Here is a 27120-nt window from a genome sequence, read left to right as displayed (position 1 = left end):
TAAGGAAAAACATGCTAGAGATGTAACTTCTAAATAGAAAGACTCTATTCCTGGGTGTGTCTTGTGAATAATTCTTAAGATGAGGGTAGAAAGCAAAGTGCTATTTAATGAGTTGAGGGGAAAAAATCTGATCTCTTCCCGCTCTTAAAAAAAAAAAAAAAATTTTTGTTTGGCTCAACTTTTTCATTTTATGAATGAAAGTAGTCAGCGTTCTTCAGCTGCTTGTTTTTAGGGTGAGGATCAGGAAATTGAGCAAGTAATCACTGCGTAGTTTTTGCCTGGGTATTGGAAGTGTAATGGGGGGGCAAGGGGGGAAGCTACTGCAGCATTAAGGGTGCAGCCCTCCTTCCAGGGCAGGTGAGGTGGTGCAAGGTCAGGAGTTTGCTCTGCAAGCTTGCCAAAACTCCCGAGCACACCACCGTTGTTTGTGCAGCTTGAGCACAGCCGGGAGCTGGTCGGTGCCCCTCTTGCCCCTGTCGCCGTGGTCCCTGTCGGGAGCGCAGGACCGTGGTGCTCGCTCCCCGTGCCGGGGAAGCCTGGCACAGCTCCGGTGGGGCGGCTCAGGTCGCCCACCTCGCCCGTGGCCGTGCATTGGCTCGCAGCTGAGCAGTGGGCAGCTCCTCCGTATCCCATGAGCGGGTGTCACATCTTGCTGTTCTGAGCTGGGGTTTTTAATTCCACACGGGTAGCGGGCATTTTTGTTCTTATGTTGAGGGTTTTTCCACAGTTGTTAAGTAAACTTCCCGTCATTGCAAAATATCTTGCTGACCTCATAAGCCAACTTCACTGTTAAAGAGTTAATGAAGTCATTGAGGGGCAAAACTGTTTCTTGGCCATATATTAAAAAAAAAAAAAAAAAGACACAGGAAATATAGTTCTTTGCATTTTCTTTCTGACTCCCAGAAATAATCTTATCCCGGAAATGCTCTGAGATAACTTTCCCCAGTTTCTTATTTCTGTACTATTGAATATTTAAAAAATAGTGAGATCTAACAGTTCTACTTTTTAAGTGGGTTATGTCGCTGAAAGTTAAAATGTCTCATACTTGTGTACTTTAAAGACTGACTCTTGCAGTCAGCACGTAACCGTGTAGCCACCCACCCTGCGTCCCAGCGGGCGAGTCTCCGGCAGCGAGGGAGTCGCTCTGTTGGTAGCGGTGTGTGTCTCCCTCTGCAGAAATGGCGGTAACGGGGCTGGAGGGAGCTTGGCACAGCCTTAGGAAGGGTTGGAGTTCAGCAAGGGGGAAACGCAACCCGAACCTGCTGCTTGTCGCTCTGTGTGCATTGACTGTCGGTTGAATACGTATGGTTGTTTTGAGGTCCCTGTTGAGTCACTTGAACAACCTGCAAGCCACAATTTTATGGGGGGAAAAGAAGAAACTTGTAAGAGTATGAACACGGATCACAGAGCCCAGGAGGGCTGGGGCTGGCAGGAGCTCAGGCGTCTCTTTGCCCGTCTGCATGGATGGAGACCCCACGGCCTCCCTGGGCAGCCCAGTCCCGCGCTCGATCACGCTGTCGGGCGAGTACGGTGGGGATGTTGGGAGGTGGGTCTGCGAGCACCCCTCCCGTAGAGGCGAGCGGGGCTGGGGCTGGGTGCAGCTCATACAGAAAGCACAGGGGCTTAGACCTTTTATTCTGGCGAGTATTTGGATCTGGCAGGAAGGGTCTTAGGATGCTATGGCTCTCTACAAAAACACGCAAGAAATTGTGGAACTGGGACCAGACTTTCTTACAGCATTGAATCTTGTAGCTGATGTGCTGTGGACCCGTTCTTGTGCAGGTGGATGCGGCACTATCTGAAGAGGGGTTCTGCTTTTGTGGTTTGGAAAACATTTCTAGTTCTTTTTGCAGGTATTTTTTTGTTCTTATATCTGTGGTTTTGTGTATTGCTAAGGCTAGCCATTTTTTATTTTTCTCTTTATATCTGTGAAGCTTTCTACCAATAGCATCTTTGCCCGTGAGCTTGTGAATCTCTTCTGGAGTCCTACACGAGTAGTTTTATCCGTGCTAATGCAGACAGTGTTTTTCTGGCTCCTCAAGTTCAGCCTCAGTCATAATCTTGCTAATACTTTGCATGCAGTCTAGGCTAATGGTCACTCCTGCTGCTTCACTCTTGTTCAGGTGGTTGTTTTGCATCCTGATGACTGTAAAAAGCTTTTCCCTACCTGTGGCGAATGCAGTCTTGTCTTGCGGAGCATCTGTTCAGACTGCACTCACACAGATAATTTTCCTAGTCTGTCACAGATAATTTCACCCCTTGTCTGGCCTCTTCATTTATTTCACTTTCTCTTATTTTGAGAATAAGCTGCCTGACTTAATGTAAAATACCCTTGCTTTCTGCAGCCTTCCTAAGACATTTTTTGTCAAATAATAGTGGGAGGGTTGGCTCCTGGCTGGTTTTTTGTTTGGGTTTTTTGGCCAAAGTTTCCTGTCTTGATTGCTCACTCACTGGATTTGCCAGGAGGTATGTTTTTGCTCTGTCCCAGGATGTCTCTTATGCTTGGAAACCTCCTTGTAAAAATCTACAAAACTTCCTTAAAAACTTTCAAGGGAGCACTGTAAAAATTTGGCCGGAGTTGAACAGCTTGTATCCTGGAAACAGCAGCCTTCCATGCTGACTTCTAGCCTGCTGATCTCCCTGTAATCTTATATTTTTAACAGTGAATATATAATCAAACATATATTTGCATGTATAATACATATATTTATATATAAAAAAATCAGTTGGGACACAGGCTGTCTTTTTTTTCTCAGGTGTCCATACAGTGCCCAGCACGCTGGGGTACTGGTCCAGGGCTGGCACTCCTCCTAGCTGTAACTCAGGATTTCACATGAAACGGGTGAGCTAAGATGATGTGTTGCTGGGTGAAAACTCTAGAAGATGAAAACAGGAGGTGAAGCTGCCAAGTGTTTGCCTGGGGAACGTGACATGAGAAACTGAGTCAAAATAAAGGTGGATGGAGGAGTGCAATCAGATGGGAAGCAGCTCACAGAAACCTTGAAGGAAGGTTGCCCGGGGCAGTAAATTGGGTAGCGAAACTTGCTTGCCTCCTGCTTTAGTAGCTAAGCTCTTTGTTGTCCCAGCCACGGTGCTTCTTCACAGTTCTGCTTCTGTAATTCATTCCCTAGCCAGCTTACTGTCCTACTTTACCCTTCATGATTTCATTTGTGTGAAATTAGTGCTACTTAATATTAAGCATATGCCAAAAAGAGGTTTTTTATAAAGCATGGTAAATAATTTGTTTTTCACTTTTGCAAAAAAGACACTTTGAAAAATAATTTTGCAGAGGTAATACCCTGAGCACCTAAGAGCTCATTACAGCTGTGCAGCCTGTCAAACTCCTGCTCACGCTGTGAAAACAGTTTTCTTTTTGCACCTGGGGCTGGAGTTTGAGGTATTTCTGTCCTTGTCGTGGGGCAGCAGGAGGAGCGGTGCAGCATCGGGGGGCTGGGGGAGGTGAGTTGCCAGCCCCCAGCCCGGTTGGTTGCAGTCGGCACTGTAACTGCTGCACCACACTGAAAATCAGGAGATTTGGGGGGCTTATTCATTTGCTTTCTGGTTGTTATACTTTAGAGAGCGCTTGCATCATATTTTCAAGTTTGTTTCTGTATCCACTGGTGAGAAATTACATTTTCCATAGGAGTAATGACTGAGATGCTCACCTGGCCTTTGGAGTTTTCCTTAAAAAAAAAGGCATAAAGCGCAAACACAAAGCAAAAACTACTGAGCGTTGAGACAATCAATGCAGTTGTAGGAGCTAACAACACAGATTGTACTTGATGCCTGACAAATGCCTGTAAACTGTTTGCTAATACCATGTTGCGTGGGTTGAACAGCAGTAACCTTCATTCCTGCTGCTTTGAAGGTAGTCAATTAACTTCAGCGAGTATATTGTAAAAATGTGGTTTAATTTCTGTACTGTTTGCTTGCTGACTAATGTGATCCTTCCCTGTTACTTGGTAAAAATCTGCAGAAGGGTGATTTGGGCCCTACTTCTGCAGAGCGTGAATGTGAGGTCAGCTATAGAACTAGGAATGCTTTAGCTCAATTTCCTTTTTTTTGTTTTGCAGAGTTATATTGAAAATTCAAAAAATAATACATTATTACCCTTTATTAATACCTATCGCTATTTTTGGTCTGTTTCAAACAAAAAGCTTCTTGCCTAAAGAATGGAAAATTGTGCAGGAAATTAAGACGGAGGGCTATGGGAAGTGCAGTAGATCTGGTGAAGCTTGCTTTGACAGTTTTTCTCTTTGAAATGCCAGTTTGTTTTTTGGTAGCCCCTTTGCAGCCAAGAGTTTCTTTGCAAGCACTGTAGATATTTAATACCTTTTACACCACTACCCACTGGTCATACTTGTTTGAAAATAACTTAGTTCATTGATTGATCTGTCCACACCTGCAAATGCATAGTCAGCTTGATTAATTTCCTTTGAAAAATTGGTTAATAGTGTATTAAAATTAAACCTTTATTCAGGTGGTGCTGAGACTGTATGTTCTCCTGGGAGTACTGAAAGCTTTGATACTTCCCTCTGGTGGTGGTCACAACCGTCTTCTCTGTTGTATCCACAGCGATACTGAGGAACAAATGGATATTTATGAAATGTACTCTGCCCTGCTAAACTCCAATTTAATGTAACAGTTTTTGAAGAGTTTGATTGGGAGACAAATGGAAATTGGATAAATATGTAGCAACACTTTAATATTAAAAAAAAGGGAAAATGAAATAACTGTCTGTAAAGACAGAAAGAGGAGAGCGTGGCATTTAGAGTATAGCATCAGAGCGAACAGGTTTGGGGTGGGAGCAGTTGTGGTGAGACTGTGCTGCTGTACAGAAAGAGGTCTGTTCTAGGAATATTGCCTCATGCACTGATCAGTCTATTACTGAGTAAAAGTGTCTCACTTTAACCATACACAGTAGGACCAGGGAACAAAGTAAGCTTCATTTTGTGACCTCTGGTGGTACTCGGATAACTTTTATTGGACTTCTTTGGGTGAAAGTAAGGACTGCTGGACTGGATCTTCGATTTGAGTTTAAGTAGACACTTACACAAGAAATGCACTCTTTTAATCTTTGTTTTTCTTGTTAAGGGTTCTCGGAGCATACAATTGGAGGCGTAGGAGCTCGAGAGGTGTCTGTGCGGGGATGGGCTTGAAGTTTGTGCAAGAGGGGACGTCTCTGCTTGCAGTCAGAGGAAGGGCGGTCTGGGGAAGGCAGCGGTGATGACGTCTGAAGCAGGAGCCAGCGCATCACTCGGACCGTGGTACCTGCTGGGGAGCTGCAGCCCCAGCGTGGCAGCTGGTGCATCAGCGAGCTCCGGGGCAGCCTCCTTTCCCAGCCGGGCGTTTGAGGGGAACTACCCAACGGGTGCAGCAGCTTCCAGTTTAGCTTACGCTTCTGCTCGTTTGTCCTTTGTGGTGTGGGACAATGTGATAGTTTGAAGACAGAACTGAAATTAGATGGCACCATTCATGTTGTGGGTTCACCTGCAGAGTCGGTCACATGAACTGCTTAGGTTGTGTGTGGTTTGTTACAAACAAGGTTTCGCTTTCACAAGCGAAACTGTGAGTGTGCTTGGCTGAGAAACCATCAGCCTGGGGATGCGAGGAGATTTGCGGAGAAGGGGGCCACCAGTTATTTCATGCTGGCATTTTGCACAGTGTGTGGGACTTACCAAACTAAAAAAGGGTGCAGGCTTACAGAGCTGGACTAAGTCTGTGTGCTTAAAAAAATAAAATGTACCAAGCGTATATATCCATTAACATGAAGAGGACCAGTCAGACGATCATGTGAGGCTGGGGTGCTAATAGGGTGTGTTTCTGATCTGCAAGTGTTTTTGTTGCTTTGGGTTTTTTTAGAATTTATTTTAAGCAATGGTTGATTTTTTTCTCAAACTCAAGAGAAAAGTTCTTATCTCTGCTGTTCATTAGTCTGCAGTTTCTTTGTGTTAACAGAGCATGTGTTCTCATAGTCAGGCGTGTGTGTCATCTGACACAGTGCATGCTAACGTTCCTTGCTTTTGTTGTCTGCCTGATGTTTCCTTCCTTGAGAATCTATATTTAGTGTTAAAAAGTATTCACTGTGGCATAGGAGTCAAGGCAGTTGCCTTTCAAGCAAAAGGAAACTGTTCTCTTTAGGGATAAGAGTGAACGAAGGGCAGGATTTCCTGTGGAAACTCACCCACATGAGAGTCGACTTTTACTTTGAACTTAATGGTGAAAAAGGCTAAATGGAAAACCTGGACACTTTACACCAACAGAAAATATTTTTTTTCTTCCCTGTAACCACCTCCTTTGTACTTCTCTGTACGTTTGCCATGGCCCGAATTAGGCCTTCTCTTGGAAGGTGGGGAACAGGACCATTTCGAATTACGCTTCGGAGCACGCTTGTCCAGAACTGACAAGGTAACTTTGCTGCGTGGTTTTACAGTCACTTACTGGTGCATGGTGCACGTGCTGAGGGTAAGCAGCTCTAGCGTGTGCCACGCATGCAGTCTTCCTAACGCAGCTTTGTGCCGTGTAGTGCAGGGGAAATGCTGTGGAGTCCCTCTGCCAAGGAGGAAAAATCAGCTTTTTCAGTACAGAATGGCAGTGGTGGGTAGGACGAGCTCAGAGAGCAGCAGATGTGTTCCCTGGTGAATGTGATCTGTTTTCCTCTCCCTTATTAATGGCTCTAAAAATAGCCCGTCTTTCAGGATAGAGTCACTGACAGGCCGAGCCTGTCCCGCTGTGAGTGCAGGGGGACGGGACCCGCAGAGCTGTGCGGCTGTGCCAAGGAGTGGGGAGCCCTGGTTGCCGCCATGCGGTTTCAGGAGTGCTGCCTGGGCGCGTGCCCCGTCTGCGCTGGGAGAGGAACTCCCTTTAGGTGTACGGGTGATTTGTTTACAGCGTAGGAGCTCAGAAAGCTTTGCATATGATTTTAATCCCTCCCATAGCCGTGCATGCCCCCGTGGGTGGGTACGGCCGGAGCCACCTGAGCGTGCGGGGCGGCTGGGCTGGGCCCGGCCCCTGTGGGGCGGGTGACAGCCGCTGCCCGGGCACAGGACGGGGGCCAGGGCAGTGACACCCTCCCGACCGTCGGGAGGGGGCAGGGGGAAGGCAGGGGAAGCGGGGGCTGCTCGCTTCCCTCGTGAGCAGTGGGGCAGGAAGGTGCTCTTGGCAGCAGGCCGGCTGAAGGCCCTCGCCCTCCGGCGTGTGGGGTGGCTGGGGAGGGACAGGCTATCCCCTGCTCTCTTGGCCCACCCCAGCACGCTGCCCACTTGCTCTTCCTCCCGAAGCTTTTGTCCAATTTCAGCCACTTCTCGTGGCAGGACAGAAATCCTAGAGATTCTGCAAAACCGGAGGAAACCAGTGAAGTTGGTGGTTTTGTAGGTGGATCAAAGCCATCCTCCTTCCTCCAGCATGGCAGGAGCAGCGGCTGTGTGAGCTTGGCAGCTGCTGGCCAAGCCTGCCCGGCCAGACTGTGGTCTGCCTGGGGCTGCTGGCGTCCACAGAGTCCAAAACCAGCCACAGCATGTATCGTCCCACCCCAGTCGGCTGGTACCGGGGGACTGGAGGAGCTGGGAAGCTGGAGGAGTGCACCAGGGATGTCAGGCTGGTGTGCGGGGGCTGTAGGAGGAGGGAGGGCTGGGGCTTTTCAGTGAAAGGTGAAGCCACGAACAGAGGCTATGGCTGGCATGTGGTGGTGGTCATGCTTCTTGACACATAAGGTGAAAACCTACTTTTGCTTATTTCCTCAAAAAGTATCCCCTCTCCGGGGGGTCCCAGCAACTGTGTGCCTCTTGGGGGGCTCTGCTGCCAGTTACGAAGTTGGAAGCGTGTGTGAGCATGTGCTCAAGGTGCTTCCTTGTACGTTTCCTTACAGTTGTGCTGTTCTGCGTGCTAGGACGACAGAGCAGCTGTTACACCGATGGTGTTTGATTTTAGTTGGGGTTTTCTGAACTCCCGTGGCTCCTTAAAGGGTCTGGAGAAACAGACAAATGTGCGCTCCTCAGTACATAGCGGGGCAGCTGTTACTCCACCTAGGAGCTAATTAAACAGCGCATGATGGCGGAAGCATGCACGTGTGCGTGACTGAAGCCCTGGCGGGATGCGCAGCGTGGTCGGTTCCTCCGGCGTGTGCCGGGGATGTGCTGTGCAGCGGTGCTAAGGGGGCAGCTCTCCCCCTTCCCCCGGCCCCCGAGGTGATCTGTGTGTTCGTCACTGCTCAAGCCTGTTTGAAGGAGTGTTGCAACATCAGCGGCACTTCCAGCTGCCTCTTCTTGCATCACTGCCTGATTTGGGGAGCAGAGCACGTTTGAAAAACGGAATATTCCAATAATGCCTTTCTGTACAAAATGTTCCCGCTTTCCTGATTAACGTTTTGTCCTGTCTCAGTAAATGGAAATGATGTCTTTAAAAACAAAAAAGCATAGTACCATCCTATTTCACCTGACCTTTCCCAAATTATGTTAAGAATATTTGTTTTGTTTCAGTTCTTACAAGTTCCTGAGACGCAAATGTTCCTGGACAAGCAGGCCTGAATTACGTGGTGCTCTGTATCTGTGGAGCAATCCGTGTGGGTGATTCTTCAGGGGGTGTTTCCCGACAGTGCTGGGCTGTGCTGGAGCAGGTGACTTTCCCCTCGGTGCCTGGCAGCAGTCTGCAGGGGCAAGGCGGGCTGCTTGACCTGCCCCGTTGGCCTGCTCCCCAGCACCTCCTGAAGTACTGCGAATCAGATAAGAGAGTGAGTATAGTGACTCTGTGTATCAGATAGCCAGCTTTTTAATTTTTTCCCGTTCCTTTTTTTTTTTTTAGGACTTTTTAAAGTCCTTATGAAGGTAAAATTCCTGATGGTGCTCACGTTAATGTTTGGAGACTGACAGATGTGTTTCTTTATAGCTGTCTGGCTGAGAGCAATGTGGGTTGCCCTTTGTTTTCTCCTTCAAAGCAATTGAGAGCTTTCCTTTCTGAAGGAAAGTTATTTTTTTGTCAGGATTCCCTAATCCCTTCTCGGGCAGCAAACAAATGTGAGGCAGGCGCTGCTCCGTGGTGCCTGGTGAGAGGGCAGGAGGCAGCAGGTGCAGGCCCAGGCGCGGGAGGTTCCCCCTACACCTGAGGAAGAACTCGTGCTTCGTGGGGTGGCTGAGCAGGGAGGCTGCAGGGTCTCTGTCCTTGGAGATGCTCCAACGCCCGGACGTGTCCTCGAGCGCCTGCGGTGGGGACCTGCTGGGAGCAGGGTGGACAGGGCCCCCTGAGCTCCTGCCACCCCGGCCCTCCTGGGGTCTGATGAAATTCAGCTGTAGCAGGTATTAATTAACCTGTTAGCTGCTGTGTTTGCATTGCCCTTAGTCCTCATCCAGGGCTGGCCAGTGCTGTGAAGGGGTCAGGGGAAGCTCCTGCGCAAGCAGAGAGGGCCTTGGGCACATCCCAGTGAGGAGGTGACCGTGACCTGAGTGGGCACGGAGGGGCGCAGGGACCGGGCTGCGCTGAGAGCCTGCTTGGCTAGCAGCCTGCCGGAGCAGGCAGGACGGGGCAGCGGGGGTGGGTGTCACGTATTTGCTTGATCAAACGACTGGTGGCCTTTTTCCCGATTTAGCTTCTGTGGGGGCTGAAATTCAGAAAGGAAGTGGGGAAAAAAGGATTACTTCTGTGACAGCAGTAAATTTCACTTCTGCCTCTCCCTAACAACAGGAGGGGTGTTTGAATGGGAAAACTATCTGTAAATACCCAATTATCTATATGATTTTGGAATTGAAAACTGCTTTTTTGTAGTTGGCCCTTGCCTTTACACCTAGACGTTGGTCCGAGGTGTGTTTTCTGGGGGTACTGCCTGCCCTGTTCTTGTGCAATAAGGAACAGATGTCCTTTTACGTGAACTCTAAACTGCTGCCCGGTTTGTGCTCATTTCAGTTAAGGATTTATGTAAATTCCAAAGTTACCGTAAGTGCTGCCTTTTTGACACTGTAGTAACCTCATGTGAATTAACAGAGCATTACACAAATCAGAATTTAGAATATATTTTTGGTTTTATCTCATGTGTTTATTTTCTTCTTCCATGAAAGCTGCTAAAACTCCGTGTCATACTATATAGTGCATTTTTTTCTTTGAAGAGTGGGGTGGGGGAACAGTAAAGCCATCATTTTCAAAACATACTATGTTTGGGGTGTTTTGCTTGTTTCTCCACTTGTAACATGAGGATTGAGCCCTGGTGTGTTGTTTAAAGGTGTATCCTGACTGAAACCAGAAAAACTGACTGTACATCCAGTCTTTATGTGGAGAAGCCCTGGGGCCTTAGTACTGTTAACAGATCTATATAGCAAGAAGCTCTTTTTTGTAATCAGGGCCCAAACACAGTCCCTAAGATTTATATACTAAAAGAACTGGAGAAATCAAAATTCTAGGCATGTAAAATCACTATTTCAATTTTGCTCGATACTTAGGTTTCCAAATGACTATCAATGCGAGATTTAAATGTACATCCATTTTAAAAGCAACAGGAAAGTATTTATGTATTTCATTTGAGAGTTTGCTTCTGCTTAAGCTAAAATTGACTGGATATAACACTTCACAAAGGGCCATACATATGTCTCTGACAATTTATGTCCTTGTAAGATTGCCTATCTGCAAGACATCTGATGGTCTTTTATGGAAACTTAACAGAATACCAAGGATGTTATTTCCAATTGCATATATCAGTTCTGCTGCTTTGGCTTCTTGGAAATTGCATCAATAATGTTAATAAAATTGAACAAAACTGTTTTCCTTTTAGCATTTTATTTCTCTAAATTGTTTCTTGTCAGTTGTCCATGGCTTTGAAGACTTATTTTTCCTAGTATACTTTAATTTTACCATAAGGAATTATCTAGATATTTTTCTTCTTAAATTTTTCCTCTTAGAGCAACTGCATGTTAAGTGCAATTGTAGCATATAAGCCTCTTCCTGGAGGATCCTGAGGATGCAAGAAGGAAGAGGATTTGGCTCCCCTTACGTCCCTCCTGAACAACCAAGGTGTCAGCAATAATATATATATATAGGGCAACTGATGCTTCCTGTGTTGGGTTGTTTTTTTTTTCTTTTGGTTTGGTTGGTTGGGGTTTTTTCCCCCCATCCTTCCTGTACAAAGCAAAGCCAAAACCTTTGCTTTTGCTTAAAGAGACCTGGTTGTGACACACAGTGATAGAAGAGGTTGCTCCAATTTCAGCTGTGAGGAGAAGACTCCTCAGGTCCAGGTCCCTTCACCTAAGCTGAGCAACGAATGAGACCACACCAAATTTTTGGTACCTGCTGTTCTCTGGAGTTGGTGCCCTGGCCATGCATCGCTCGCATGTTCAGCTGTTTGTTAGGTACCCAGAGCAGTCTGAATTTCCTGCCAGGACAGAATTTGGCAGCGATGCATTTTCCCACTGCTAATAGTGGCCCAGGCACAGTATAAATGACATTAACCCCCCACCTCCTGTCGTGTCAGCTAACTCTGGAGTGGAGGTTATGGTGCAGTTGGCTGCGGGGAGTTACTTGCCTGAAGAGCTTGGAGCTCCACGCTGCATGGAGGTCCTCAGTCTAACTGGGGACAAATCCAGCCTCAGTGTTTTTGGGAAGTGTTAATGGGTCTGCTTTCCGTTCGTGTGAAGTAGGGTCCTGATAGCCTCCTGAACAGTATCGCCTGGTGCCTAGTGTTTGGGGCTGTTAAATGGGGCAAGCTGTGCTGCAGGAGTTGTGTGATGCCCTTTGTTTTAAGTAGATGATGTTGACTGGGGCACTATGAAGCAGCATTTAGTGCTCGCCACTGAGGTGACTCCTGAGCCCCTAACACCAGTAGATGCTTTACTTGGGGCTCCCAGGGCCGGGAACTTATTGCCATGGAGCTCCTGGGAGTTGGGTGCGGTTGAACCCCCCAATGACGTGTGTGGCTGACCGACCCGTGCCTTGCAGGCGCGTGAGTTTGGGTGCTCTGAACTCACACTGGGCTGTGTGTATGTGTGCAAGTTGTCTCAGATCCTTCTGAGGCTGCAGAGTTTACCCTGTTGATCCTGGATTGCCCACCCAGGATCTCCTTTGCAGCACGAGACGCCTTGTCTCAGCAAAGTGTTATGCTGCCTGTTTACAGGAGCCTTGCTGGCAGAGGCTGTCATCCTGCAGGAAAACACTGTCTGTTCTAAACTTCTCTGCCGGGCTCCCTCCTGGCAATGCCCAAACAACGTTGGTATTTCCATGTGGTGGCTCTGCATAAAGCTGAGAATAACCTTTGTGGATTATCGGGCCATTGATCAAAGATGCACTTATTACAGAAACATGCACAGCAGTCAGGAGAAGAAAAAAAATACTGAAAACCACAAGATGATGTGTGAAAACCTACTCTCTAGATCAAACTGAAATTAATTTCTAAGTGTCCGTCGGTGCTTTATTTCTGAAATAGGATGTAAACAACTTTCTCATGGTCTCTCTGCTATCAAATACTTACATTAGATCACCACATATTTCTTTATTAGTTTGATGAACTGCATTTTGGCACCCCCCATGCTTTACTTGGCAGTAAGTTGACAGCCATTCTTAGGACTATGGTATTTTGGCATGAAAGATCTCTCTTCTGATTTAATAGGGTGTGTTGGAGCCGCCTTACTGACAGCTTGCACGTTGCTGGTGTGTTAGTCCTGGAACTGATTCTGCAACAATTCTGGGAAAGCCTCAGACTTTCATCCTCGGCGGAGCAGTGCCCAATCAAAAGGCGTTTAGCTCGTAAATGTGGATATCTTCTCAAGGAAAGAGCATTTATTGCTTGGAGTGGTTGATATGCATTGCTGTACACCAGTGCATATAGCTCATGAACTTCAGCTCTTGAGCTTTTAGTTCATTAAAGTTCCTGTCCACAAAAGTGAGCATTTACATAACATTACACTTAATTTTTTTCCATGGAACTCATTCTACCTTATTAATTTAAGACAATACTTTATACCGGCCTCCTACGCTGAAGTTGTTCCCTGAGTTGTTTGGCTCAGCAGGTGTCACGAAGCCATAGGTGTAGTTGGGTACTTGCAGTACGTACATACCAGAATGGCTAACCTGTGATGCTCTCTCCAGTGTGTTATTTCTTGTGTGGAAGGCACTGGGAGTCTATGGTAGTGCTGCTTCAAGATACCAGCACAGTACATCTGTGAAAAGGTGTGCCATTGTCACAGCCAACAGGATTGATAAAATATGTAGGATATTTTCAAGCCTCCATAAAATCTAGCCTACAGGAAGAACTGTGTTGATCGTTGGCTTTAGTGGCTGCTTTCACTGTTGTGTCTTTGTTGTCTCATAGGAGCTCTGCAACTAAAAATTTCCTGATTTTTTTTTTTTTAAACTGTGTCCCCGTCATAACTTGGACATACAAAAATTCAAATGTTGTGGTAGCAGCAACAGCTACAGGGTAGGTATACAGCTCTCAATGCATCTCACTTTGACTTGGCTCAGAGAGCCAAATTCTTTATCAGGCTCTTGTCGGTGACTGACAGGGATTTTCTTTTTCTTTCATCTAGCTCACTTATAACTTCTCTTGCTTACCTTGCTTGCTAGGAAGATCTCTGCTGAGCTCCTCAGAGGTTAACAGAGGTTACCTGCAATGGGCAGATCCAGTGTCCCCATGGGGATGATCCATTAATTGCTCGCTACTTGATCATGCCTCTTCACGTGGTGGGTCCATGCTCACCTCCTGCCATGGCTGGGAGACGAGAGCTGAGACAATGTTGCTGCCCAACAAGTTGTGCTACGGAGCACCGGGAGCACAAGCAAGGCTGCGCAGAAAAGACTCTCAAAAGAACAGATTAACAAATACCTTCTGGTTTTGTTGTTGTTGGGGTTTTTTTGTCACTTTTCAAAGTTCATTGGCTCAGCGATATCCCCCCCCCCCCCCCCCCCCTTCTTGTGGGAATTGGGAAGAAGGGCACTTGAGTATGTTGTAGATTTAACACTTGAAACTGGATCCTAAAAACAAATGTTTTCATACCATGTACGCTTAAAAACAGTTGCTGTAGATAACAAGTAATTATCCTCATATTCAACCTAGGGGGAGTTTTTAAAGATCTAATTTAAAACAAAGAAAGAAACCCCACAAATAGACAAGACAGACCATGGTGGTGGTTGTGATTGTGAATATTGCCAGAGCTCTGTTTTATCTATCTGTGTGTGCAAGAACAGATTAATTTTATTTACACTCTTTCAGCATAAGGTCTGTTTTCCCTGTGTCATTCCAGAATCAGGATACAAAGTAATTGAAAACTTGAGTGTATTAATGGGGTTAATCGCTGCTATTTGCTAACAATTCTAGTTGTTTGATGTTGTAAATACTAGGTGTTGGATTAACTCTTGTTAATACTCTTAACATGCTGGTTAGTCAAATATCCAGGAGCCTTTAATCTTTCAATAATATGTCGGTAATAGAAGTTAAATTTGAAATACATTGGGAGTTTGCTAGGGACAGGATAGGTAAGATTCATGGCTTTTTTTATTCCAGTTTTTGCAGTTACTTGTAGATCACTGTTCGTTGGATGTTACTGTACTGTGCTTGCATCTGGCTGGGTTTCTCTCACACGTGGGATGTGGACGGAGGTCAGCCCTTCAGGGCTGTGGTCTGGTCTGTGTCTCTGTTGCAGCGTGTGCTCAGAGACAGCCTGTGCACAGAGTCTGTGGTACTGCTGGGGGTGTGTGCACGCGTATTCCCAGGGATGGCGGAGAATAAATATTGTCCGTGTACCACGTGCCTTCAGAAAACGTGTTTTAAAATGGTTTCACTTCACCTCTTTTAAGGGTATATCTGGATGTATGTTAGACCTGTGTAAACCTGGTCTTGTTGCCATCAGCTATACTGTGTTATTTGCTACACAAGCAATTCCAGAAGTCTGAAAGTCTTGTTGCTCCATCTCAGCGTAATGTAATCCTTAAGAAAATTACCTGTTACTTAACTCTACTAAAAATAGTTATGAAAGAATGTGTATCTTCAATTAATTATAGTGTGGGAATTTTATAATTGAAAGCTGAGCTTCATTAGTGTTGAGAGAAGTCTTTTTCTTTTGTTCTCTGACACTGGATTAACTAAGAAAGCAATAGACTTGGGACAGATATTAACTCTTTGTTTGGAGTACGTATGTGTATATGTAAATACATATGTAAAATGTGTATGTGTACACTTATATACATATACATGCACTAAGTCTACTGCTTTACTAGGTTTTCATTCATACGTATGTATGCCTAATATGGTATTGTGAAGGAAAGGAGGAAATGTTTGCCCCCCCCCCCCCCCCCCCCCCCCCCCCCCCCCCCATCATTAGAGTGACTCTTGTATCACCATTGCCCATTAAGACGTTACTTGGTACAAGTGACATAGGCTGAGGAAAGAGGGCGCCTCTGTGGATGGTGTTGGTTTACAGGTTATCTATTTTTTAAAAACTAGTTATATCAGTTATTAAAGCTGTGAGCTGACTAATTTGACAGTCTCTGTCAGTGAAGGCCTATATCAATAACGAAGGGCTGGGGGAGCGTTTGGGTATTTGCGAGCGTGGCTATGTATTTTCACTTACACTCTTCTCGGTGACTGGGAATGTGTTTTCCAGGTGCTTGGCAGCCATAGCTTTTAATTGACTGTGAAAGCCTGTAAGAAAGTATTAGCTGTATAAATCCCGCAGCGCTGCATACGGAGGAAGTTCGGTGCTGATGACAAAAGCTTTAAGCAGTCTTTCCTGTGAAGTGTCTTTTCCAGACCTGGCACTGCCAGTGCCTGCAGGGAGGAGCTGGGTGTCTTGTTCTCCCGTCAGCGTCACCTGTCCCTGAGGGGTCCGGCCCTGGGCGGGCAGCAGCTGGGCGGCATCCGTGGCCAGCGGCGGGCTGCGTCGCAGCCTCCCTGCCACCGGTGCCTCCCTGCCACCGGTACCTCCCAAAGGCAAGCGGTTGCCTTTCTGCAATGGAGAAAGCAGCCCATTGTGTTGCTGTACTTTCTTTCCGCATGTCAGCTGCTTGGATAGAGGTACTTGGTGTCACTGCGGGTGTGCTGGTGAAAAACGTACTGGCACAACCTGACATCGCTCCCTGTTTTAGCAACCGCCCAGTCCTCTCTGCAAAGCGCTTAAACCCATGTTTCAGTTAAGGCATGTTCTGCAGTTCTGCTTTCAGTGGAGATGGGCATAAACGTGTTTGAAATGAGTTGCTGAACTGGAGTCTTGCTAAGTAAAAGCATATACAAATCATGGGCTTCTCTCCTAATTTTTTTTTTTTTTTTAAAGAGCATGGCTGGCACTGATGATTAGCCACAAGCTGAGCAAGGAGCAGGTCTTGCAGAAGGGCTGTTCTGGTGTCATGCTGACCTGCTACTGTGTGCAATACTTGGTGTTTGCTCAAATGCTGTGTTGCTGCAATATACTTTGAGTGCAGGTTTCATCTTTTGTACTTGGGAGTTACAAATGTTGTTTTACAAACTTGTGTACTGTGTGTGATTCAGAAACTTTTTCCCGAGATTTAATTGTTCACATGAATGATAATTGCTTTTAGTCACTGCCCTTGAATCATCCTTTATTAAATCCAGGCATTGTTCACACTGAATTCGGTGACCAATTTCAATTTTGTCATGTAAACTTTGTTTCTTCCGTTGGTAATGAGTGGGTTTCTCTCCCCCTGCCCTTTTTCTTTGAATAGTTTTCTTGGCTGGACTTTTTGTTCCTTTATGCTCATGGAGTTTAGGAGGGACTCCTGAATATCCACATTGAGAACCTGAGACAGCGCTGCTCCTCGAGGCAGGAAAGAAAATTCACAGTCCTGTTCAACATGCAGCGTGTTCGTGGTGTTCCCCTCTCGCCGTCATGCCCTGCCTGCTGGGAGCTGCTGTTCACCCTCCTCCTGGCACTGTCAGGTCACCCTCTCCCAGTGTCTGCGCCTGCTGAGCACGAGGCTCCGGGAGGCTTTGACCAGCCCTGACCGCCACGCGCCTCGCCACGCACCTCGCCTCGGCGCCAGCATCTGCGCGGGCGCAGCTGTGACCAGGGCGGAGGAGCCCACTGGGCTGCACGGGGGTGGACCGAAACGTCGGGCGTGGCTCTTCGGGGTGGCCCGGTGTTTTGTGCTAGTTACACTGAGATCTGCACGTGGCAGGGTGGGAAGATGCACTTTTTCATATTAGAGAAGTTTTTGAACAGGCTTTATTCCGGTCAGGTCAGGATGGGTGAGTGGTCGACGCGCAGTAACTCGGTCACTTCCGCCTCCTTCTCCCTTAAAGCACAAGGGCATCGGCTACTGCACTTTGTACATCCCAACCCCCAAAATAAACTAAATTTGGGGATGCTTTGGCTAACAGATGTTCTTTTAAAAGTATTTGTTGTTTTAATTCATTTTTTTAAATTTGAATCTCCTGTGTCCAGAATGAGGGTTGCTTCCTGTAGGTGCTGTGCCATGTTGTTTAGTGACGGTGCTTGTGTTGACAGGTGTAACGCTGTGTCTCTCTTCTACTCAATGGCTGCTCTGAGGACTCTTTGGCATCAGAGCAAGCATTGTGCCTCAGCCCTGGAGTCCTGCTTGTCATAAGGTTACACCAGCAGGACCGTGTCTGGGTGCTCATGATCTACCCTCTATCTGTCCAATGTCTTGGGCTTTCAGCTATTTTCATCACACTGCTGCGATACCATAGATCACTAGTTTTCACATTGCTGCGTTTTGTTTTCTCCTGTAAAGGTTCATCCTCGCCACAGTGAAGTTTCTGTCTTTCTGTGTTCAGCCTCCTCCCACGCTGTCTGCCTGATGCTGCCTGCGAGAGCCCGCTCTGCCCCGCAGTGCCCCTGGCCCGAGGTGCTGCACAGCAGCAGTGCGCTGGGAGGTATCTCCAGCTGTTCAGGCTTTTAGGACCTTGCTGCTGCAGCAGATTTCTGTTCAAACGTTGTGCACGTGCCCACCGATTGCAGACGATGCAGGCACTCGCAGTTGTGTGCAGTGCCATACTCTTGCATTATGTGCAGTTGTGCACTTGGGCAATTAGGTGTTGCCTGAAATTAATTGACTGCAAATGCCAGAGTCCGGTGCCTATCTCCAAGAGCGATGCTGGCGTTGCTGGTTATTGGGCTGTCTGGCTGGATCACTCCAACAACGGGCTGCATCCATCGGCTGTCAGCAAGCCATGGTTTCCATGCTCAGGTCGATCAGCTGGCAGCTGCTGCTGCAGCTGGCTGCTGTGCACATTGTGCGGTTCCTGGTGTTCTGTGCTGCGTGCTTGTTCCGGCGCTGTGCAGAAAGGCAGTCGTCCTGATCCCTTCCTCAGTGCGAGTGTTCACGATGGGGCTGAGCTGTGCTTTCCTGCCCCGCACAGTACCATGGCCAGGACTCTCAGCCCTTTAAAATCTCCAGGCTTACTTCCAGGGACCAGTTACTTTCTCTGCTTGTGGATGTATTAACCCATTCTCCTCAGAAGAGTCCGCCACAACTTCCCCTGAAATCCAAAGGCTTACGTTGGTCCTCTGCTGCTTCCTCTAACAGAGACTCAGTGTCTCTTTGAGGTCTCTCTCCCACTTGCTGTTCACGTAGCTGTATTTCTGCACTCTGATAGGTGTAACAGTGCTCGCTGGTGTGCCATGCGCTGTTCTCCAGAGAGTGTTTCTCATGGGTCTGCTTCCTGCGTGTCTCGCTGTCGAGCTGTGCCTTTGTACCTCTAAGGCCACGTCAGTGTCTTGGCCGTTCAGAAGCCAGAAGTTTGTCAAAACTATTTGCGAAGAGCACAGTTGTTTCAGTGGTGCAAGATGCAATTGCTGAAGTCTGGTATTAGTGGCAAGTATTTCTTCTGCTTTTTTTAAGCACTATTAATGACCTCAGACTCATCAGCTGAAGCTGCTGAAGAACTGGAGCTTGTTTCAGCTGCTGCTTGTGAGGTGTCCACTCCTAGCCTTGCTTTTGTGGGATCCGTTTGATTTGTTTGTTTGTTTTTAGGGTCTTCTCGTAACATGTTAGCTTGGTTTCAAGGTCGGTGAGGGTCCTGAAGGTTTGGAAGATCTTGTCCAGATTGGAGTCCTGACAGCACGTGCTACCGTTACTTTTTAGGACTTAAGGAAAGGCGGATGTTTCCCCTTCCCTGTCTTGTGTCATTAGAGATGAGACTAATTCTGGTCTTGGTATCAACTGTAATATATATGTCTTTACCTCCAGCTCCTTTGAAGATGTAGGCACTTGATCATTGCTTCATCACTTTCATTCAGTTCAACTACATCATTCCTGATGTTTCCCTAAGATGTGGCCAGAATAGTTTATTTACTCTTTAACAGGTTACCCTTTGCAGTTACTGTTTTAGGCTGCATTTCCTATGTTTGAGAGTGCTACTGGGTTTTGAATGCACCATCCCTGGCTGGGAAGGTCTGTCTTTTGGTCTCTTAAAGTCTAGGTACATGTGGTTTCCGTTGTTTCAAGGGGTGCTGATGTCTCGTGTGCAGGATAGTTTGTAGACAGCTTCAATTATTCAGAAACACATAGCCTTCAAAACAGGTAGTAGATGCTTAGTATTTTTCTTTCAGCTCCTGATGTTTTTTGATAAGCAGTCTAGACTCTAGGCTTTCCTGCTGTTTCTGCTGGAGATGGGCGCTAGCAAGCGCACAGCTCTGGGCCATGGCCCGTTTATCTGTCTCGGGTTCTCTAGAGAGCTGCTTCGCCTGTGTTTCTGCAGTGTTTCTCCTTGCAGAGGCTGCAAACAGCATGCTTTCTGCATTACTCCACGGAAAGCCACAACTGCTTCGGTTTCTTTTTGTATTCCCACCATGTGCTGTGTCTTGATTTAGACCCACTCACAGGAAGGGAGATCCATAGAGAAGACAGTAAACAGAGGTTTACTGCATTTTTAGTAGATACTCAGCTATCAACAGTGCAGGTCAGGTTGAACAGGAGAGATCAAGATGGTTGTTTCCAGTGCCCCTTTGAGAGGCCACTGCACCGGAGACCTCGGTCCTTAAATACTAACCCAACGTTGCAGCAGGTCTGGTGCCAGCATGGCTCTGTCCCATGGGGTGTCAGTCCAGGACAGCCCGTCCATTAGTCTGCCCTGGTAATGTACCGCTGTCTTGGAATTCTGCCACCCTCCCCTATGAGGGGGAGACGACTTTGGCTGCAGAGACTTCAGCCCTTCTCCTTCAGGCACAAGGCCACCAGAAGGCACAGACCGTCTTCGCTTCTCTGTGTTCGCCCTCTGCATTGCGTTTGTCTCCTTCGGCACTGGTAGGGCAGTCCAACATCCCATGTAATAGGAAGAGTGGGCAACAGTCCCTTCCTCTGCCTCGCTCCTCCTATCCCCTAATGCACTGTTTTACCCCGAGCACTACCTGCTGCCTTTAGTTCTTCATTTCTCTTGATTCAGCATCCAACGAGCCACTGCTTTTCTCAGCCCAGGAGTAAAACTGCCCTAAACTTCACAATGAAAGACTTGTGTGCCCAAACCCCCATTTTTTTCCAACTGTGTTAACTGATCTAATTATATTATATTACTTCTCCCGTGCATTTGTTTCTTGAACTTAGTGACTGTCAGTCTCTGTGGGTATAATGGCAGCAGAATGGGGCTCTCTTCTTTTTCTACTGCTACTTGGGAAAGCTGTGAGCTTTCAGAAACATTGAAGTAAGTGACACTGCATTTGCATTTGGAATTTGTCTGTGCAAATGTATGTAATAAAAACACAGTGTTTAAGTAAAAGTTCAGATTTGGAAGAATCTGTGCTTTTCCCTAGAAGTTTTCTTTAGACTCATGAGTAATTCTTGTTTTCCTGCTTCATCCTGGTTGGTTTGTCTACATTGACTTTGAAATCTGGTAAACCAGTAATGTGAACATGATGTGCAGGGTATCATCTTTTTGTTTGTCAACTGTGAATGTAAAGTTAATAGTACCAATCTGATGTGGGTTTTCTTTAGCATCATCTGTATAGTCTGATATTTAGAGCATAGCAACGGGAGTACTTACAAGTCTATTTGAAGGTTAAAAAAAATTAAATCAAATAGAGGTTTGAATATAAATGTTAAGAAGTTGCTAGTAAACTTTTAAGATACTATAGGGGATCAAAAATCTTGATCTAAACAATTCCAGTAAAGCAGCTGTAACGGTCATGTTGATGGACCTGAAACCAGTTTTCAAGTAAGCCTGGTAACTCTGGTCAAACAGAAGTTGATTAAAGGTTTCAGTTTTCATTAAATAAATAGAAAACCAAATATAGCAAATGCAGGGGAAAATAGCCACCCTTTCACATTTAGCTCTGAATGGAGTATAGATTGGAGGGAAGAGATTACAAAGGCTCTGGGTACTGCCTGGGACTGCATCCTTAGAATATATGACTTCAGTAGGGCCAGTGCATTGCTGCGCAGTGCCAAGAAACCTTTCGAGCTCAGGGTTTTGGGGAATCCCTTAGTCCACAGAGGGCTCTTAGGACTATTTAAGTCGGGCATTTAGAAGTTTTGGTTGGTTGGACTTTCTGCTCAAGTCGGTGTGCGAAGTCCAACCAGCCAGTTCTCCTCTGCGTTCATTTTGGAGCTCAGAGAGTTTTCACAAAGTGAGTCAAGAATTTTGTCTTTTAGCTTAAAAAATGAGCCTATTCTTAGCTAAAAATAAACTTCACAGAATAGAACCTGCTTTCTATAATTCATCTACTTTCTTCCATTTCCCTCTGAATGAAACTAAAAAGAAATTTTCCAGGCTGTTAATTTGGTTTCATTTAGTTCGCTTTCCTTTTTTTCTTTTTGAATGAAAGCTTCTTACCCTATCTAAATATATTTTCTCTTTTTCCTTTTTTGAAAAGGCTTCTTCCCTGTCTGAATATATTTTTGCAATAGGCTTAAAGCTTTCTTTTGGCTCTGGGTGTAATTTTGTAGGAAATGGAAACACTGGGGAGAAGAGAGACTACTTGTATGTTCATTTTGAAAAGCCGCTTGTTTTCGGGATATTAGCAACTCATGTGGTATCCATGTGTTTGCAAACTTACTACTTTTTTCTTCTAAGCCTGACCAATACAGTAACAAGTGTGACATAAATAGACTTCAAATGGAAACTCGGGATGAAAAGAGACAGTTTTAGTGGGATTCGGAATTACAGGAAAAGGTCAAAACAGCTTTTAATTGAAGGGAGCAGTGGTGCGCGTGTCCTGTTATTTTAACATGGATCCCATGTGGTTCTGCAGTCTAGAAAGAAGTTGAGCTTGATTCAGGGATAGGGTTTCTATTTGTGGCTCTGTTGATTCAAAATGTGTGCCGTTAGATGGAACGGTAGGATGAAACCAGGACCGTGCTCCCCAAGGCTTTGGGATATTGGCTGGGCTCGACTACAACAGCACAGCCCGAAGAAGAGCAAACTTCCCAAGCTTTTGCGCGCGTCTGAGGAGATAGCCTGTGCGCATCTGCTCAGCTCACGAACACCACGTTTAAAGCCAGCAAATACTGCTAACGAAGCTGTGCTGAACAGGCGCGGTGCTCTCCAAGCACTGGGTAGAGCGGCCCGGGGCCCTGAGCCGCGAGGGCAAGGGAGGATGGCGCGAGAGAAGAGCACTTGGCGCTCAGGAGAGAGACTCCTGAAAGGGTGCTCAAACTTCTTTCTCACATCTTTTTGTCTTTCCTGGCGTCACTTGAGCCCGTTGCTCTTTGGTGGATCCCCGAGGGCGTGAGCTGAGGCTGCTGCACGGGCAGGGAGAAGGACCCAGAGCAAACATGGCTGCTGCAGGACGAGCTGGGGGAGCCAGAAACGAGGAGGCTGATAAAGCAGGGCTTGGATTAGTGGCTGAGGAGAAAGCACTTCATCAGTGGATGGGTATAAAAGGATTTAGCGCTGAAGAGGACAAGGAAAAGATTAATTTCAGTTACATTACAAAAAGAATGAGATAATTTAATGAAGGGCAGAACGTGGAGAGAAAGGATGGGAAGAAGGCCAAAGAGTCTGGAAGACATGAAATATCATGTGCCTATTTTTAGACAGAAAAATAAGAGGAAGATAAATTATCTTTCTACTTGATTGTTATCTCCAGTCCTTCAAAACTTGAAATTATTTCATTTATATGGAGCTGACCGGGGAGGAGTTTGAGGCAGAGGGCTAGATTACAGAATTTTACCACAGAGTGGTAAAACAGAACGAACGGATGTGGTCGTGCCATAGGAGGGACCACAGGAGGAGGGCACGGCGGTCGGGAGCATGGCAGGGTCCTTCTCGTGGCCAAGGGGAGCGGGAGCGGTCGGGTCCTGCGCAGCCGGCGAGGCGACGGTCAGCCCGAGCGGCGGGCGGCCAGGAGGCGAGTCACAGCAAGCACAGAGGCTTTCCGAAACCCCCAGCCCTGCGCAGAGGGGTCCTTGTTGGCAGCCCCACCGACCTCATTAGCACCTCATCTCCCAAAATTACCTGCCAAGGGACTTGACTGGCATCTTCCAGTCCTGTTTCTCCTGCTCAGATTTGTGTTTCTGTCCTCACTTCTTCAAAGCTTCCTGTGTTCTGTGGGATCGCAGAAGGAATTAATCTGCAGGTGAGAGCTTTATTCCGCACCTGCTCATGTTACTTCATTGAGCTTTTGCCTCCTGCTGTCACCCGTTTTGGAAAATCTCAGTTGTGAACTGTGGTGATCAGTCACCCCTCACTTCTTACCTGCATCGGTGCAACTAACAGCCCTTTACAGAATTAACTTGTTTAAAACTGGTGCCTTGGTGCTGGGTGTTCAGCTGCAGGCCCGTGTTTGGCACCTTGTCTCCCCGCTGCCATCTCCAGGGCGGGACAGCGGGCAGGATGGCGAGCGGTGCCCCTTGGTCCCGGTGGGGACGGGGCCTGACCCTGCAGCCGGCCCTGGGCTCTTGGCATTACGAGTCTCTCCGACATCCCTCGCCCCCAGCAAGCACTCCTGATTTTGCAACTTTGGTATTTTTGTTTGCTGCTCAGATGAGGAAGGAGGAAATCGGGAAGGTCCTACAGCTTTTGGTGACTTGCTTCATCTCATTGTATCTGGCTTAGTTCTGAAATTATTTCTATAAATGCCTTCCCCCCTGAGACTTTGTTCTCTGCTGTTAATTAGTTTAAAGGGGTGTGCAGGCAAGCAAAGTTGTAAAATTAGGTGTACCTCTACTTAGTGACCTGAATTCATTTTTCCTCGTTCTGTTTGAATGCTGGCCTGTGCCAGCAAATTTAAAACACAGTGGGTGTCAGGAGGGGTTATATTGGCAGGGTATGGAGCTGGGTACAATGTTGTTCATGAGGAGTCAGGTGCGGGCTGTCCAGGCTGTTGGTGGGATGGTGTCCTTTCTTCCTGGCTGAAGTTCTCAATGCACCTGGTGAAAGTGCACAGCAACTCCATAGAGGACATCTGCCATCGGCTTACAGGGATTCCAGGTAGTGGCTGTTGGGGTTACAAATAAGAAGAAAAGAAAGCCTTTTTAAAAAACAAACAAACAGAAACACAAACTCCAAAGCACTGTTCCTCCACATGAATCTATTTGCAGGCGGCTCCTGCTTTTTCACAAATACATAAGTTAGTAGATACTGTAATAGCTAAATGTGGCAACAGCAGCTTTTATTTTAGCCGTTGCTTGTGGCTGACTCCTGCTTCCATTCAAAACGTGTTCCTGGTCTACCTTTGAAATGTAGGTCTACCTTCTGCTGTAGATTTGTTTTGCATAGGTTTGAGATCTCGAATTTTCTAGGGAGCTCTGAGTTTTCTAGATGTATTTTTATCTCCTCCAGTGGGAGGTATGGATCAATACAGTGATGCTCTCCATTTATAATATGCCATCAAAGGATCTCAAAGCTGTAATGAAGACAACAACTAAACAGTATTGCCCATCTCATCCCAGGCTGGGTAGCCGAGGTGGAACAAGCAAGCGCATCATTGGCTTTCTGCCACGACTTACCTTGTGGGGCCACCAGACGCAGAAAGGTCCAGTGATACCCAGTATGTCTCCAAGAGCTGTGGTGGCAGAGCGGCCACTAAGAGCTAGGGCTGTCTGGTTTTGCACTCCCATAGCCCCTTCCTGCTGCTTCAACATGAGTCCATGTTAGATGGTATTTTGATGGTGTCTTACTGCTGTAAGTTCTAGCTATGTGCCCTTGACGCTTGCTACAAGCAATGTCCCAGGGCATCAGAAGGACTGGGAGCACAGGAAACAAACTCCAGTAACTCCTTTGTCCCTTCTGAGGAGCAGAATCATTATTCCTCCTTGTAACAGACATTGCATTTGGGTGCTGCGCTGGGGAGGGGGAGCTGGGAGTCGTAGAAGAATTGGGTGAGCCTTGGGTCACTGTGTGCTGTGAGGAGCCTCTATAGGTTGCTCATCTGAGGGACTGCTGTTCTGCTCGGGATTTAGTTTGGCAAATTTTTTAATTTTTGATCTGATTTCTCAAAAACAATCTTGCCTGGCATATGGGAGGTAGGTGCGGAGCTGCTGGAGGGCCCTGGAGCCACCTTGTCAACTTTCCGCTGAGGTACTGGGTTGTTTTCGTGTTTTAATCTTACAATGTTCTCATTTAGTCATGTAGCAAATGGGGGAACTTCTACCACTTGCAGTAGTATTTAAAAACAAAAGTAAGGTTGTGCTTTATTTTCTCCCCTGGGATTCCTCAAGTATGAATAACTTGCTTTAAATATTCTTGATTGGAAGCAATTTTTTCTCCCTTAAAAAAACGGAGCTAATATAAATTAACATGAATAGCTGTGCCATCCTTATTTACAGATTTGCACTCAGGTTTAACTGAAATTTTCAAAACATGCTAAATAAAAATCTTATGCTTGTGCTTAACACAGAAGGACTATGTCTGAAGCTAGGCGAGGCTCTCAGCGAGGAGTCGTGCACTCTGGAGCGTGTTTGCCTCAAATTCAGGTTTGCGTTGTTTGGGATATTGGGTCACCTGTCATTTAGCCCCTGTCTGTAAATATAGGCTGAAGTGGGGTTTGGTGTTCTTTAGTGGGTTTACAAAAATGACTGACTGCTGTTAATTTTGGATTACTCTTAAAACTCAAGAGGTCCCCAGGACATCTTGCAACTAGCATAAATAAAATAGAGAAGTGAGGAGTGCGTGGGGCTTGTTTGTTTGTTAACATGAAAATTGCCCATTACCTACTGAGTAAGGCCATACTTTGTTTTGAAAATAAATATGCAGCGCTGCTGAAGTTTGCTTGTGGCCTAACGCAGACTTGCTTATCTAGTTTTCATAACCACCAGAGAATTTTAATTAGAACTTTCACAATCCCCAAGATCTTGCTTTCTTGATAGTTTGAATCTGGCCTTTTGGCGTAGATCACGCACAGGCCATATACAAAGCATGTTCCTAGTTCGTATCTGTTTTGTAGAGTGATTTAAAAAAAAAACAAGTCTTGTGCGATCTTCATAACTTCAGGTTAGAAGTCAGCTTGAAATCACAGCAGCTCCTGGTTTGCTTGTTTTCTTGTTGCTGCTTTTATAAAAGCAACAATCCTTACTTACTGTTACTCAGTGGGTTGTCTCATTAAGTTCAGAATGAGAAGAAAAAGAGTGAAGTTGCTAAATAAGCAGTTAATGAGATGACATTTTTAGAGGGACTATTTTATTGCCTGCCTGGCTGCCTTCAGTTTTTATTGATGCCTGCAGCTTCCTTATTCTGGCTTTGAGTTACGCTGTTTGGCTGAGGGGAAGGGCATGGGTGGGAGACATGGATGTTTTTGTTCTGTGTGTTTATTAATTTGAGATGTCCCTGAGCTCGGGCCAAGATTCATCCTGGTTGGCTTCAGGCGCAGAACGAGGGGCCTCTGCTCTTGCTTGCACCCAGCCCTGTGCCCCCACGCCGGCGGCTGCCTCGCACCGAGAGCAATAACTTCCATAGGAAATCCCGAGAAAGTTCATCACTAGAAAAAATAATTGTTCCTAAGGAGTGAAAATTTCACCTTCTTGACCAATAAAGTCTGAATTCCGGAATTGTCAAGAAGGAGCAATCAACAAAAGGGAGGTGACGGATAGCAAAGGACAAACGTGGTGCGCTTTTTCCCTCAGCTTTCAAAAACTTTTGTAGGCTTGTCGGCTTTATAGGCTTACAGAACTGGATGACTTTTCTAGACTTGTAGACAAAAAAAAATTTTTTTTTTTTTACTCCTTACAAGTCTTTATAGCCACCTATGGGCAAATCTTCATGCAAGAAGCAGTCAATATAAATTAGTAAGTTTAAAGTTGTAT

General features: G+C 46.3%; 1 protein-coding gene across 4 annotated transcripts in view; it reads left to right on the top strand.

The window, feature by feature from the left end:
• INPP5A (inositol polyphosphate-5-phosphatase A) overlaps nt 1–27120 on the top strand; it is a 262040-nt gene that overhangs the window by 37494 nt on the left and 197426 nt on the right. The gene's annotated exons all lie outside the window — the stretch shown is intronic.

This window comes from Mycteria americana, chromosome 6, assembly GCF_035582795.1.
Source record: "Mycteria americana isolate JAX WOST 10 ecotype Jacksonville Zoo and Gardens chromosome 6, USCA_MyAme_1.0, whole genome shotgun sequence".
In the NCBI taxonomy this organism is placed as follows: Eukaryota; Metazoa; Chordata; class Aves; order Ciconiiformes; family Ciconiidae; genus Mycteria; species Mycteria americana.
This window is presented reverse-complemented; position numbering and strand designations above follow the sequence as displayed.